The 14,384-nt window shown below is 39.3% G+C and overlaps 1 protein-coding gene across 1 annotated transcript in view; it reads right to left on the bottom strand.

Annotated features, from left to right (window-relative positions):
* VEPH1 (ventricular zone expressed PH domain containing 1) overlaps window positions 1–6,788 on the bottom strand; it is a 211,450-nt gene extending 204,662 nt beyond the window's left edge. The window contains exon 1 of the mRNA XM_036219927.1: window positions 6,613–6,788. The gene's annotated coding sequence lies outside the window, so the exon portion shown is untranslated. The remainder of the gene's footprint in view (window positions 1–6,612) is intronic.
* Window positions 6,789–14,384: the final 7,596 nt, after the last annotated feature.

Consider the following 14,384-nt stretch of genomic DNA (forward strand, 5'->3'; position numbering starts at 1 on the left):
ATGAAAACTAGGTTGTCCCCCAACCCTCCTCCCCCCCACACACATATACACATAAATGAAATAAATGAAGAAGTCAAGGAGTAATTCTAGACAAGTTCAAACAAAAAGGTAAAAACAATCTTTAGCTACTCTCTCTGGATACTGTCAATGTCGAAGGCTTAGAATTGGCTCTAAGCTTTTAGAAAACAAATCTTCCAAGCTTGCTGTCTGTGACCCCTAGTATTGACTCCAAAATAACTCCTTCAGGCAGAGTGGGTGCTCAGGGTACCCTGCCAATGAGGAGGCAGAGAGCTGGGCTGCTAGGGTCTTTGTCAGAAGGTCAGGAGACGTGGGTTCTTGTGCGGTCCCTACACTCGCTTGCTCACATGACTCTTAGGAAATAAATCAGGGTCAGACCTCGTTTCCCAATCTATTTTTTTAAAAAGAGGTGGGAGAGGCCATGGGTACCTTAAATTTCTAAATTCTATAAAATAGAAAGGGCCAGGTCACAGGCTTTTAAAAACATCTCCATGAAGAGAAGATACTTTATGTTATAGACAGATAGGTTTTCTTTCTTTCTTTTTTTAATGTACTATCAAAACACAACAATAATGAAAAGTGGAAAATTAAAAATTAAAATAGGGTTTAAGAATAGTGAGGTTGTCTTCTTGGGATATAAATAATAAGATAGCATCAATAAACATGATTTTCAGTATGCCTTAAATAGACTTTTTGTGTTAAAAAAAAAAGCAGAAAGAAAACACTAAGAAAAAGCGGAATTATGTGAATGGAGGTGGGAAGAGAGTGTGAAGAAAGACATTGGTCAACCATTTGACACTTTCTAGAGGTTAAGGAAGATAAAATCTGAAGACAGGTTATCAATGACCCTCAAGAAAGCATTGCGATAGAGTGGTAAGAGCTAGCCTAGATGGTAAAGAACATAGTCACCTCAGATATACTTAGAAATCTATTCCAAGAAGTCTGAAAGAGAAGTAGAAATTGAATGGTAGGTAAGCTTAGTTGGAAGCAATTAGACAGAAGGAAGAACACACAAAGAAAGCAACTGGCAAAGGGACAGGAAGAGGATAATTGAAGGAGCAGGACGGTGAATCTTCGAGAGACAGGATCCAGAGCAGAAGGTAAGCTCGGCCTTGGCAGAAAGGAAGGGACGCATCCCCTTGAGACACCTGAGAAAATGTTTACAATAAAAACAAAAATTAGTTTGCATGGGCAAAGAAGAGCCAAGAAAAATTTTCCCAATTCTTCTTCCAAAGTAAGGGATGGAATATGATTTACTGAGAATGAGAAGTGGGGGAATTAGGGCTGGGACCCTGAGGGCAGAAGAACAGGTCTGATCCAGATACCGTGGAATGATAAGGAATGAATAAAAGATTTGAAATAGGACTTGAGATCCCAGATCAGATTTTGAGAGCACGAATACCTGATGGACTCTCTGTGGGGATTGCCCCTCAAGCAACCCTTGTCAGGCAAGATCAAGAAAAGACAAAACGGAAAGTGTAGATTATCCAGAGGTGTGAACAGGCTGTATGAGACTTACACAGAAGCCACAAGGAGACGGATGGTAGGTGCTAGAGAGAGGGCTGTGGGGACAGTAAAAGAATGACGAAGGTCAAGTGGCCAGGCAAGTGAAGCCACAAGGACGCCATGGGTGCAGAGAAAGTCATGGCAGCCCGATGTCAATGACTAGAATCATGAAGCTGGCTTTGTTTCATTTTCTAACATTCACTAGAATAAACTGATTTCCAAAGCTCACTGAGCTATCATTTTGTGCTAAACAAGGGAAAACAAGGGAAACTTACCTGTTCTAGCAATTAAAGAGAAGAAAAGGGCAGGTAACTTCCAAATGTTAGTTAATTGAAATGGAATTCCCCATCTGATAACTATTTCACGAAAGCTGCATTTAAAACCCAGCTCGTTAACTCCCTGGTTGAATGTGAGAGATGGGCAGAGCTGTCCACCGGCAGGACGCCCTGAGGACAGCCTTCAGCCTGGCTCGGCCCACGGACCCAATGCACACAGCGACCAACCTCCCTCTTGCCAGCTTGAGAGTCTTAGTGGCACTAGTGCTTCTTGACATTTTCAAATACCTGAGTTTTTGGCAGCACATTTGAGGGAATTAAAAGACAAACACTTTTTATTTTATTTTTTTTAAATCACAAGTTTCAGAAAACCCGGAAAACTTCCTGCAATTATCCTATTTTTTTGTTTGCCCACTGGCACCATGTCGCCATTTGAGTGTGAGTGGTTATCACCCTGAAAATGTTCTCTCGTGTTCTCCTAGAGCACAACTCTTTGGGTTCCAGGAACCCCCTGTCCTCTTGTGGCCCTGGCTTGATTTCCCACTTCTGCCTTTACCTGTCACAACAAGTTGACCCCTGCCCCACACCGCCCATCCCCTAGCCATGCTCAGGCGCCTACCCAGCCCCGACTGACCTTTCCTCAACTTCAGTAAACACGAGTTGGTCACACTGATCCTTCTGTGTCTGGACACCTTTGGTGATGCACACATGGCAGATGGTGTGTCTTACAGAAAGGTTCACAAACCTTCAAGCTTCCAACTTTCACTGAGCCACAGAGCTTCGCTCTGTAGTCGGTGAACATCTATTCCTGGAAGCCATTTTTAAAAATAGAAATTCCAACCTCTTTCCCTGATTTTAAATATATACACTGGTAGGTCACAGTGAGCGCTATTTTAGTATAGCAGTCACTATAATAAAAATACTTTCTAAATATTATTTCATTTGCTCCTCATAACAACACTGATCTACAACTACAACCAACACCTAATAGGGCACTGTTATTATTCTCTTTTACAGATGGAGTGATTGAAGCTTAGAGAACAGCAAAACAACTCCCCGAAGTCACACAGCTACTAACAGAGCCAAGCTCTGCACCCAGGCAGGCTGAATTCAGAGATAACATACTCCTCTACCACTTTACAATTCATTCAGTGGCTTTTTCATTTATAATTCATCATAAATGATCCAAGTCTTCTAGAACCTAAGACTACAAGCTTAATTGCTCCAGGCTCTCCTTTCTACCCAGCTACGCTCATTTCCTTATTTGATGAAGTGCCTGCTTCCTTACACAGCTCTTTACAAAATGTGGTCAACAGGCATTTTATTCATTGCCTCCTTAAGTTTCATCTCCCTGTCCTCAATTCTCTCACAAGTTCTTGAGTGCAATACTGGTTCCTCTGAACCTCTTCTTACTCACATCTTCCACAAGGGGGCGCATTCTGACCATAATGCTTTTGATGTTCTTGCCAGTCTGTTAAAATACAACCAGTGTCACCCTAATGCTTTCATTCTGCTAGAAGAAATGGTTTTATTCAAGCTACACTCCTCATTGTTATTTCATGGAGGGAGACCAGCGGTAAAAGAGGAAACCATATAATTTTTGTGAACTGTTTCTCCATAATTCATTCACTGAATTTCTGTGTTATGTTGTATGGAATCCATTAAGCAGGATATTGAAGCTTATGAATGGAGAACTAGTAATTCCTCTTTAATAAACATGAGTTACTTTTATTTCTTAAACTTTATTAGGCACTTACTCAAAACATTACTCAAAAATGCTTGTTAATAATATGAATGATGATTTTGATTCTGTTTGCATTATTAGTATTTCTACAGGCCTAAAATACCAAGTCTGGACTATTTTTAAGAATCGAGAAAATGGCTGGCACGTGAATGCAGATCTTTACGCCTGAGTTTAATTATGTCTTGACACTTCTCACCAAACTTCGTAAGAAAGGTAGTGGCTGCTACCACAGGGGTCTTTTTGTGTAACTGAGGAAACTGATATCCGAGGAGACTTACTCAGAGCCTTAGAAAGAATCCATATACGGGGATCAGGGCTGCTTCATGCTGATTCCCTGCCAGCTGCACTACTCACAAAGCAGAGCTATCACAAAGGGTAAAGAAATATAAATACGCTTCTCACTGGAAAGTAAAGCTTACCTTGTTCTCCTTTCCTTCCAGACCTCTAAATGTTGGGATTCCGCTTAGTTCTATGGCCCTCTTCTCCATCACGCTTCTTCCCCAGTCAGTCTCATCTATTTACGTGACTTGGAATACCTTTTGTAGAGCGATACTCTCAAACATACATCTTCCCAGACTTCTCCTCTGAACCCGGACTCATATCTAAATACGTACCTAACAGCACCCTGTGGATGGCTTCTTGCTATGTCAAACTGAGCAAGTCTAAATGGAACAATTGTTTTCCCACCACAACCCCGAAAGAAATCAACACCCTCTCAGCATCACGTTTTCTCCAGTTTCAGAAAATGGCCCTAAAATCCACCTGGTTACTAAAACCAAACACCTGGGAGTCATTCTGATACCCACCTTTGCCTTTTCTCAAACTCAAATACATTGACTAGTCCTCTTGATTCTATATCTAAAATATACCATTTATTTTTCTACTTTTTTCTTTCCATTTTATATTTCACTTTCATTCAAGATCCCATTGTTTCTGGCCTGGACCACGGCAGGAGCCTCTCACAGGATCTCTACTCCTGTTCTTATTTCTCTCACTAAAAATCGAGTCCCCACACAGTATCCTGATTAATCTTCTTAAAATTTAGATTTGGCTCTGATTTCTCTTGCTTAAAAGACTTTGCACAGAAAATAAAATCCCAACTCCTTATCATGGCCCACAAGATGCTTAACCTTTTCAACTTTATACCAGTCCTTACTCTAGTCAGCCGGCCTTCTGTGGGAGCCAGAAGAGGCCAAGTTCTTTCGCACCCCAGGAACTTTTGTGCTGGCTGTTCCTTCAGGCCTTTCCTGACCATCCTAAGTAGGTAGGTCCTCATGTTTATTCTCTAACACCCTACTTATTTCCTTCCTAGTGCTTTTCACTGCCTGTAATTATAATATTATTTGCTTGCTCAAAAATTTATTATCATTTATTATCCAACTGTTCCCAAACCTGGTTCAGTTGATAAAAATCACTGTCTATAACACTGGTGTCCAAATACAACTATTTAAATAATTAATTTTTATTTACAAATTCCCGTTCTACCAGGGTAGACAAATTTAATCTAAATCGACATGGTCGTCTATTCTCTTTCCTGAAGTGGCACCCAGGTCCTCTTCAAGATCTCCATGTTCTCTGGCCACACAAGCACCTGCCAAGACACCTGTGGTCCTTCCAAGCTTTTGTCAGTGGTTCATAAAACCTACCAGGAAGACATCCCCTTTCTAATCATATGGCCTTTCCACCCAGTGTTCCCAGCATTGTTTCTATTAGGTGTAAAGCCAACCATTGTGCAGTTCCTACACCACGCTGGGCCCAGGCTGTCTGTGCTGCTGACGGAAGCCTCGTCTGTCTCAGTCTGACTCTGTAGACACTCCCACCCAGAGACAGGCACAGGGCTCCCTTCCCATGACCTACCAATGTCTACATCCTTATTATCTTCTTCCACCTCTCCTAACCCTCTTAGTTCAGAGAATCTTTTCCTAGAAGGAAGAGAGGAAGGGATAGATAGAAGCCTTGCTCTTTTTTTGAGGTTTCTCTCTCCACTATTTCATCTGTATGGAGTTCTGTGACCTGAGAGTCTAGTATTTTGAAACTCAAAAAACAAAGGGAAACTTTTTTATCTGCTTCCTGTTTTCACATCATTTCCTTCTATCTATAAATCCAGAAAAACCCAGCTGGTTAAACTGGGGGAAAGAACCAAAAATGGAGGTGGGGAAATTTTTTTTTTAATTAATTAATGATTTAAAAACATTTTGCCATCACATTAGTATTGTTCCTGGTACACTGTTGGTTTGTAATACGTCTTTGTAAATTTAAAAAATAATAATAAATGAATGACTGAGTTAATATATGCTCAGTGTTGTTAGAAAACCACAGTTAGGTAAATAGAAAGGCCAGACCGCACTAGGAGCAAGTTCTACTCCTTACCTTCCTGTTTGGTGTTTGAGCCCTTATGGCTGATTTAATTATACCATTCCAAGCCTTCCAGAGAGAATTATGATCGATATGGTTGCTAGATGAAGATAATCACTTTGCTGAGTTCTTTGAGCAATGTGATGGCGTATATTTTTTATAGAAATAAGTTTATTATACTATCTTCTCTATGAGCAAAAGACTTGCCAGGATTCTTCCATTAAATTGTTTTATAATCTCTCTTGCAAGACAGAATACTCTGGTTTGCATTCATAGGTCTACTCCAAGTTTTACTCAGAATTTAGATTTTCCAAAAGTAGTTCATATTGGAAGTAAAAGATATTCCACATTAAATGACTCCTTGTCACTGGCATATAGAAAAAAGCCAAAAGAGTTGAAAAGAAATAATAATTATGGCACTAATTATGATACTATAAAACATGTTTGTGCTCTATGAGATTGCATCTATGCCTTTATGCATCAGTCTGCTCATCTATAATATGAGATTAATAATAATACCTACTTCAAGGGCTCATTTTGAGGACTAAATGATAAACTACTGTAAATTCCTTACCTATTACCAGGCACAATAAATGTTAGCTTTTATTATTATTTCATAACAAAGCAACAAGCTTCTTTGTCAATAATCGATTGCTGCATAACAAATCATTCAAAATTAGTGGCTTAAAACAAGAGACATTATGTTATACTCACAGATTCTGTGGGTTGGGAGCGCAGAAAGGGCACAGTGGAGACAGCTTGCTTCTGCTCCATAGTGTCTGAAGCTGTTGCTGGGAAGACTAGAAGGCTCAGAGTGACTGCACAGCTGGGACTAGAGTCATCTGGGGCTCGCTCCCTCAGATGCTGGGCAGTCAATGCTGGCAGTCAGCAGGGAGGGATCTCAGCTGAGGCTAAGGGCTAGATCACTCACACATGATTTATCCATTCCTCGTGATAGTGGCCGGATTCCAAGAACAAGCACCCTAAGAGAGGCAAGTGGAAGTTTTGTCGTCTTTGACGACCTAGCCTTGGGAGTCACATAGCACCACTTCTGCCACAGTCACAGGCCTCCCAAGATTCCAAGGATAGTATTGTAGACATCCCCTCCCAATCAGAAGTGTCAATATCACATCATAAGAAGAGTATGTAAGAAGGGAGATCTCGTGTGGCCACTTTGGAAAATATAATCTGTCACAGTTCCAAATTGACAAATGTCGAGACACATGCACATGATTCCTGCTATTCGCCATTCTTGAACAAATTTGCTTTTTTTTTTTTTTTTTTTTTTTTTTGCAAATGAGAAGTAATTTAATAGGCATGACGTATAGAAATAAAAGATTCTCCATCTGTGGAAATCCAATCATCATCTAGGGAGAAAGAGAAGAACTAAAAGAAACCATAAGGTCTACTAAACTGATAATGGCATGAACTCTACAAGAGCTCATTGCCAACAAGACATGACTACAAAAATGCTACCAGACTTGGAAGAACTGCTATAGACAGATGGCCCAATCAGGACCGTGCAGGGTTCTGAGAGGGCCAGGGTAGGGGGCCGGCAATCCTAGAACTAAAGAGGTGAGGTTATGCTCTCTTCTATGCTACTGCTCCCTGCTGTTGGGCTGAGAAGAAAAGGAGGGGACCCTTCTAATGGGGTCTCGCATGTTCCCCAGGGCAGGGCAGCTGAAAAAGCAGATTTGGGAAGAAAGAAGATGGGCCTCCCGGGTGGGTTTGCTGTGGTTAATGGTCTATCAAAGGCAGTTTCTCTTCTAGGTAAAGTAATCTGATTCCAAGACTTTCAGAATCTTAGGCCAGCAAACAAACAAACAAACAAACAACAATAACAAAAAACAAAACAACAGCAGAAACAAAAGAAAACAAATATGTAACTACCAACTATTAAAATTATACTTAGAACATTTTTACACAAAAAAGAAACCGCACCTAAAATTTTTGCCTACTTTCCTCATCATTTCATAGAGGAAAGGGTGTTTTCACACACTCTCTCCACCTCCACCAAGAGATAAGGGATGCTTTGGAATACCTTGATCTCAGAATAAGAGCCAATTCTCTAAACCGAATGAATGTAGTTTTATGAACAACTTTCTACATAGTCTGCATCTTTCTCATTTTAATTTGTACCAGTGGAAATTACTTTATGCATCTGGTATGGGGTCAACAATTGATACTTGAGAGCCATTGATTAGTGGACTCCATCTTCCCTGAGGGAATCGGAGCCACAGCAGCAGACTCGCTGGTGGAAAGAGTTGTGTATGGTCGCCGTCTCCTCCCCCTCACCTTCCTTGCTTCTCTCGCAGTGAGGGCCACCTTCCTACTCCCATCCCTTCAATGGACTTGGTCTCAGTAAGGTCACCGGTGACTTCCTAATGACCCAATGGAGTGAGCACCTCTCGGACATCTTTCTTCATCTCACTGGCACAGGAAACTTGATTATTCCTGTTATTCTTTTTTTTTTTTCTGTAGCATTATTAAATGTTACCCCCAGAGATTTAGGTTCTGCTTTTTCTCACTTTTCACACACAACTGAACTAGGCAAGATTTTAGCTACAGAATATTAATAATAAGAAGATTGATAGATGTTTTGTATGGGAAATGTTGGAAAAAGACTTTTTTTTTCCCTATGTGGTAATATATATGTACCACTGCCAAGTACAAATGATTTAGGAAAATGGATATTTACTTATTTTTATGATAGTCAGAAGAGGGTACAATCAAGTTTTACCTTTAATTACTTATAATGAGAAAAACATACTGAAAATAGTTTTATCCAAGCCCTAGAGGATGATTATTTTTTCCTTGCAGCTCATTGAATTGAATTTAACTATAAAATTACAAAAAAAAAAATCAAGTTCTGAAGCAATAAAAGCAATTATTTATGGGCAGTACGTTTCGTCCCTATTCCTGTAAAGATAGTATTATGACTCTTACATCTCCACACCATTTCTTAAATTTATATCTAAAATGTATCTTTGTAGTGGAAACATTATTTTCTATAATAATGTAATATAATATACCCTTTTTTTTTGTACTGTACATTTTAGAATTTAGTTATATTGTGGAGATAAAATTGGCCTTTTCCTATTCTTAAACCTTGGGGTTTTAAGAACTAAATCATTAGTCAAAGCACTGAACATAAACTTATCCTTATTACTAACGTAAGAGTTTATTCATTTAACGTTAGAAACATTTTCAAGATTCAAATAACTTCTTATAGAGCCTTCCTTAATCCTTGAATTGAGTAGGTACTCAATATTTATTGAGTTGAATCCTTCAAGGAGATGATACAACATCTAAACTCTGGATTTGTATTTTTCATTTGCCGCTTTTCAGTCTTCTCTGTATTAATGTTATTTGTATGTATTTCATATCACTGATGATCCTCTTAGTTTCTCAAAGTAAAAATCATGTCTTGTGTATCTTCATCTATTTCATAGCACCTAGCACAGTTCCTTTCATGTTGCAAATGTTCAATAAATATTTATGCTGAGGGGGAAAAAGGCCCAGTACAGAAACTGATGAAAACCTATAGCAAACTTCAAACTGGTGAAATGCTAGAAAAATTGTGTTTGAAATCAGGAATGAGATGAGAAGATCTGCTGCTACCACTTGTATTCAGTATTGATCACTGAAGATTCAGGACAGTGTAATGAGAGAGAGAGAGAGAGAGAGAGAGAGAGAGAGAGAGAGAGAAAAAGAGAGAGAGAGAGAGATAGACAGACAGAGAGAGAGACAGAGAGAGACAGAGAGAGAGAAAGGGGGAAAGGACAAGGAAGGGAAAGGGGGAAAGGACGAGGAGGGTAAGGGGCAGGAAACAAAAAGAAAAGAAAAAATTGTAATAGCATTGAATGATGGCAAATGGTTGCTGGATTTATGGTGATCGCTTCTTTAGGTATAGAAATGTTGAATAACTATGGTGCACACCTGAAACTAATATAATATTGCATGGTAGATATATTTTCATAAAAATCTTTTTAAAAAATAAAAGAAAAAAGAAAGGAAGGAGGAAAGGGAAGGGGGAATGGAGGGAGGGAAGGAAGAAATAGTTTACAGTGGTGAAAATTAATGAGCCAGAACTATAACTGTTAACATGGATAAATCTCAGAAATGCAATTAAGCAAGAATGAGCCTATATAGACCATGAATCTTTGCCAAGACTACAGTTGCTTAAGCCATTCTCTATTTCTTTCTTTATAATAGAACACTAATATTATTTGGCAAATTGCTTCTCAAGCTGAAGGAGACCTTGCAACTTGGTGTGGTCATATGACTTAGTTCTGGCCAATGAGTTATAAGTGGAAATGATGAGTAGGACTTCCAGGAACTTCTTAAAGGGGTTGTTGTTCAGCTGTTAATAACACGTCCCCTCCCCCCACTCTTCTGCCTTTTCCCCTTCTTCCAGCCAGCAATGTGAATGTAATGGCTGAACCACTAGGAACCAACTTTTGACTAGAAGGTGCCATTGAAAATGGAAGCCATGAGTTAGGATGAAACAGATTCTTAGGTATTACTATATCAGCCCTAGATGGTCTACCTACAGATTTCTTTCATGTGATAAAGAAATAAACTTGTATTTTGTTTAAGATACTTTCATTTTGTCTTTTTCTTGTTACATTTATTTGTTTCTGTTTACATCTGACACAGATGTAAATAAGATTTAAAGACATGTAAAGCAATTAGCATGTAGCAAAGGCATGGAAAAGCATACGGTAGCAAACAATGAATTCAGGATAGTGATTACTTTTGGGGTGGGATGCAGGGGGAGGAGATTGGAGATATATATAAAACGCATATTGAGTTTTGTTTTGTTTTAGTCTTTGTATCTTATGCATGTCTTAAATATTGGCATAATACCATTTAAAACTCTGGAGCTTAAAGCATATGGAGTTATCATTAGGGACTATATTGTGTCCATCTCCCTCAATTCTCTGGTCACTTTGGTGCCTGAGTTGGACAAACAGAAATAAACCTGATGATTCTCTTGACTCTCTTCCTTGAAGGCCAAAGGAGTCACTCTATCTATTTCCTTTCCTCTCTTCTCCTGTTGCCCCTCATGGATGCTCAGAGGAGCCTTCCCTTAGCCAAAAGTCTTTCTAGTCTTATAACATTTTCATACTTCCTTTCCAAGTGTTCCCTCAAGCTGTATTCTTAGACAGGGGGGAGAGAAAGGCCCTCAATAATCTCTGCACCTTGGGGTGGAGTTTGGTTCTACTTCACATTGAGATTTTCTTGTCTCAGATGGCATCATTCCAAGGAGTTAAAGAAGAAGGGGCCAACTGTTGCTTGGTACTTGGCACATCTGGCTGTTGTCTCCCCACCATACTAAGAGGATGTCAAATCTGTTGGGCATTTAGAAGCATGCCAAGAGCAGAACAGCTTCTACAATGACAGTGTAACAATTTCCCTCTGGAACGTTTCACAAATAGGTTGATGGGATTAGACAGCATGCCTTTCTTAGAAGACTTTATACACACGACCGCTTATATAAAGATGAAAGTGATGTTTTGGGGAAAATGCCAAGTTGCAAATCTGAGGTGGAGAAGATATTCCATTAACCTTGCATCTACTATGCTGTCTATTAATTTCAAATGATAAAGGGATGTCAGATAAAGCCAATTAGCATAAAACACTCTTAGTCAGCTTTGTAAAACTTCAACAAATAGCAACGACAATAAAAGACATTTGGGGATGTTTTTTTCTTTTCCAAAGGACTCTTAAAAGTGATTGTGCCTTCACTTTCTTTCATCTTGTATATTCCACGTGCAAGTCCTAAGGCAACTACTAAATGATTTCCTAAATCCACTGTTCTTCTTGTCTTTTCTCTCCTCTGTGATTTAGTGGCCAGGATCTCTTTTCAGAGAAGAGAAAAATGGAACACATTCTTCTGGGGAAGGAAATACATGATTACACCTGATATCCAGATTAATCGGGAGTCTCTCAACCCACTGGGAAACTGCCACTTTCAACTTCGTGGTACAATTGTAATGATGAGGTTTCCACTTGGGGTTATTTTAGGGCTTAAGATAAGGATTGAGGTACAATAATGGGTGAACGCTGTACAAATGGAGTTTGTGTGGTGGTGACTCTTAGTTTTCCAAACGTATCCTTGGGTATACAATTGCAGGTAAATTTTTAAATGTTTACCTATGCTTGTCTCTGGGCTGATTAACATAGAAGACCTGAGAAGCATCTAAGGTATGGAATTCTCTACTGCTGTAAGGAACTTAGGGGCAAGGACCATGCATTACTGATTTGCCTAGTGTCTGGTACATAGTGGGTACTCAATAACAATTTTTAAGTGAATAAATCTATATACATCAAACAATTAAACAATGAATGACAGTATCATATATAATAACTACCAAAATGTGATACTGACCAGAGGAGCTAGAAGCTCCAAGAAAAGAAAGGTCATGCTCAAAGAATGCTACACAGCAATAGAACTTGAGGACACACTTGAATAATGGTGAGTACAGAAGGCACTCTAGGGGACACAACTAACATGAACAAAAGCGTTGAGGAAGACATGAAAGAGGGTATTGCAGGATGAATAAAATAGCCTTGTGTTGAAAGTGTAAAGCATTCTTTTGGGAAATAATAATGTTAACAACAACTAGCACTTTCCTAAGCACGTTACATCAATTAAATAATTTAATCCTCATGATAATCTCATGAGGTAGTATTTAAAATGATCTTTATTTTATAGATGAGGAAAATAAGGTAGAGAGAAGTTAGGTCACTCATCTGAGGTCACTTAACTTATATGGGGAAGAACCAGAATTACATTTGTTATAAACTGAATTTTTGTATTTCTCCAAAATCCAGATGATAAAGTCCTAACCCCCAATGTTATGATATTTGGAAATGGAGTTTTGGGGAGATAATTAGGTTTAAATGAGGTCATGAGAGTAGGGCCCTCATGGAGAGATTAGTGTTCTTAGACAAAAAAACACAAGAAAACCTCATCAAGGTTTAGCCCTGGAAGATGGGAGGAAGTGGTTAGCCAAGCAGTTCTGACCTCTCCCATGGTACTTCGCCTTTCCCTCAGAGTTTCCTTATGTAGGGGAACAACAATAGTTTGTCCTCGTGTACCCTTATCATCTCCATTTTGTGGTTGAAGAAACTGATGCATTGTCTTCCAGCCAGAGAATGCTCCACTAATTCAAAGGGCTAGTCCAAATAAAGACAAAACCCATTTTCTGTTTTAGTGCAGCAAGATCAGCTAAAATTCACAAAAGGAATTAACAAACTATGACTATAAACAAAAATAAAAGGAAACGCAATAGGGGAGACAAACAAAGGAAAGCCTATATGAAGTGTTGATTTCTGTATTAAGCATACTTTTGGGGTTTACACCAATCTGAAGTTACTAACTACAAACCCAGGGGCAGGCATCCTGAGCCCTCAGCCAGAGCCCCAGGCCAGAGTATCAGACCAGCCTCCACACCTCTGCTAGCCACTTAGAAATGTCCACATACCCTGGTCCTGGCCAAGAGAGTAGCCCTTTCCCTTGTCTACCCACAGCCCTTCCACTAGTGGCACAATGGCCACAATGACACAAAAATGAATATTTTCTTTTAAGTAAAACCGGCTGCCTTTACCAAACCAGGATACCATACCTTATAGTCTTAACAGAAAATATATCTTTTCCATCCATTAACTCATGAGGAGAAGACAGGGTAGAAAATGACTACACAGAGTCTAGATAGGGTGGCCAACTCATCTCCAGTTTTTACATTGAAAGTTCTGCATCTTGGGCAATCCCTTAGTCCTAGGAAAACCGGGGCATCCAAAACCATCCTATGCACAATTTTCACCGAACAGTGGTGGAGACTTTGATGCCTTTAGCTCCACTAAAAATACAGGGAGATAATAATATTAATTATAATAAATAGCTAGCATTTGTTTAATGTTTACTATATACCGAGGGCTTTCCTTAATGCTTTACAATATTCATCATAAGAGGTAAATATTTGTATGAGTTAAGACAATGCCACCTGCTCTAACAAACTCCAAAATGGACAATGGCTCAAACACAACAGATGCTTCTTTATCCATCCAAGTCCAGTATGAGTGTTCCTGATTGGCAGGCAATTCTCCTCTTTTCACATTACGTCACTTCTGCTCATCTTTCATTGAACTAACCACATAGCTCTACTTAGGTGCAATGGGGGCCAAGGAAATGTAGTTCCTGGCCAGAATAATTCCTCACTATGGAAGGGGAACAGAAATCATCTGTCCTTGTGTACCCTTATTTTCTCCATTTTGCAGCTGAGGAAGCTGATGGATAGAGAGGTTAAGAAACCCGCATGAGGTCACAGTGCCTGAGTGCCTTGCGCTCCTTAGAAACACTTTTTACCTTAAAAATTCCTGCATATCCTTGAGTGTTTGCTTTGTGTTTATAATTACGGATACCTATTGCTAAATCAGGCACTAGTAAATGTAATGAGAGGAAAATGTAGAGGCCGAAT

The sequence above is a fragment of the Rousettus aegyptiacus genome, unplaced genomic scaffold (genome assembly GCF_014176215.1).
Source record: "Rousettus aegyptiacus isolate mRouAeg1 unplaced genomic scaffold, mRouAeg1.p scaffold_m13_p_4, whole genome shotgun sequence".
In the NCBI taxonomy this organism is placed as follows: domain Eukaryota; kingdom Metazoa; phylum Chordata; class Mammalia; order Chiroptera; family Pteropodidae; genus Rousettus; species Rousettus aegyptiacus.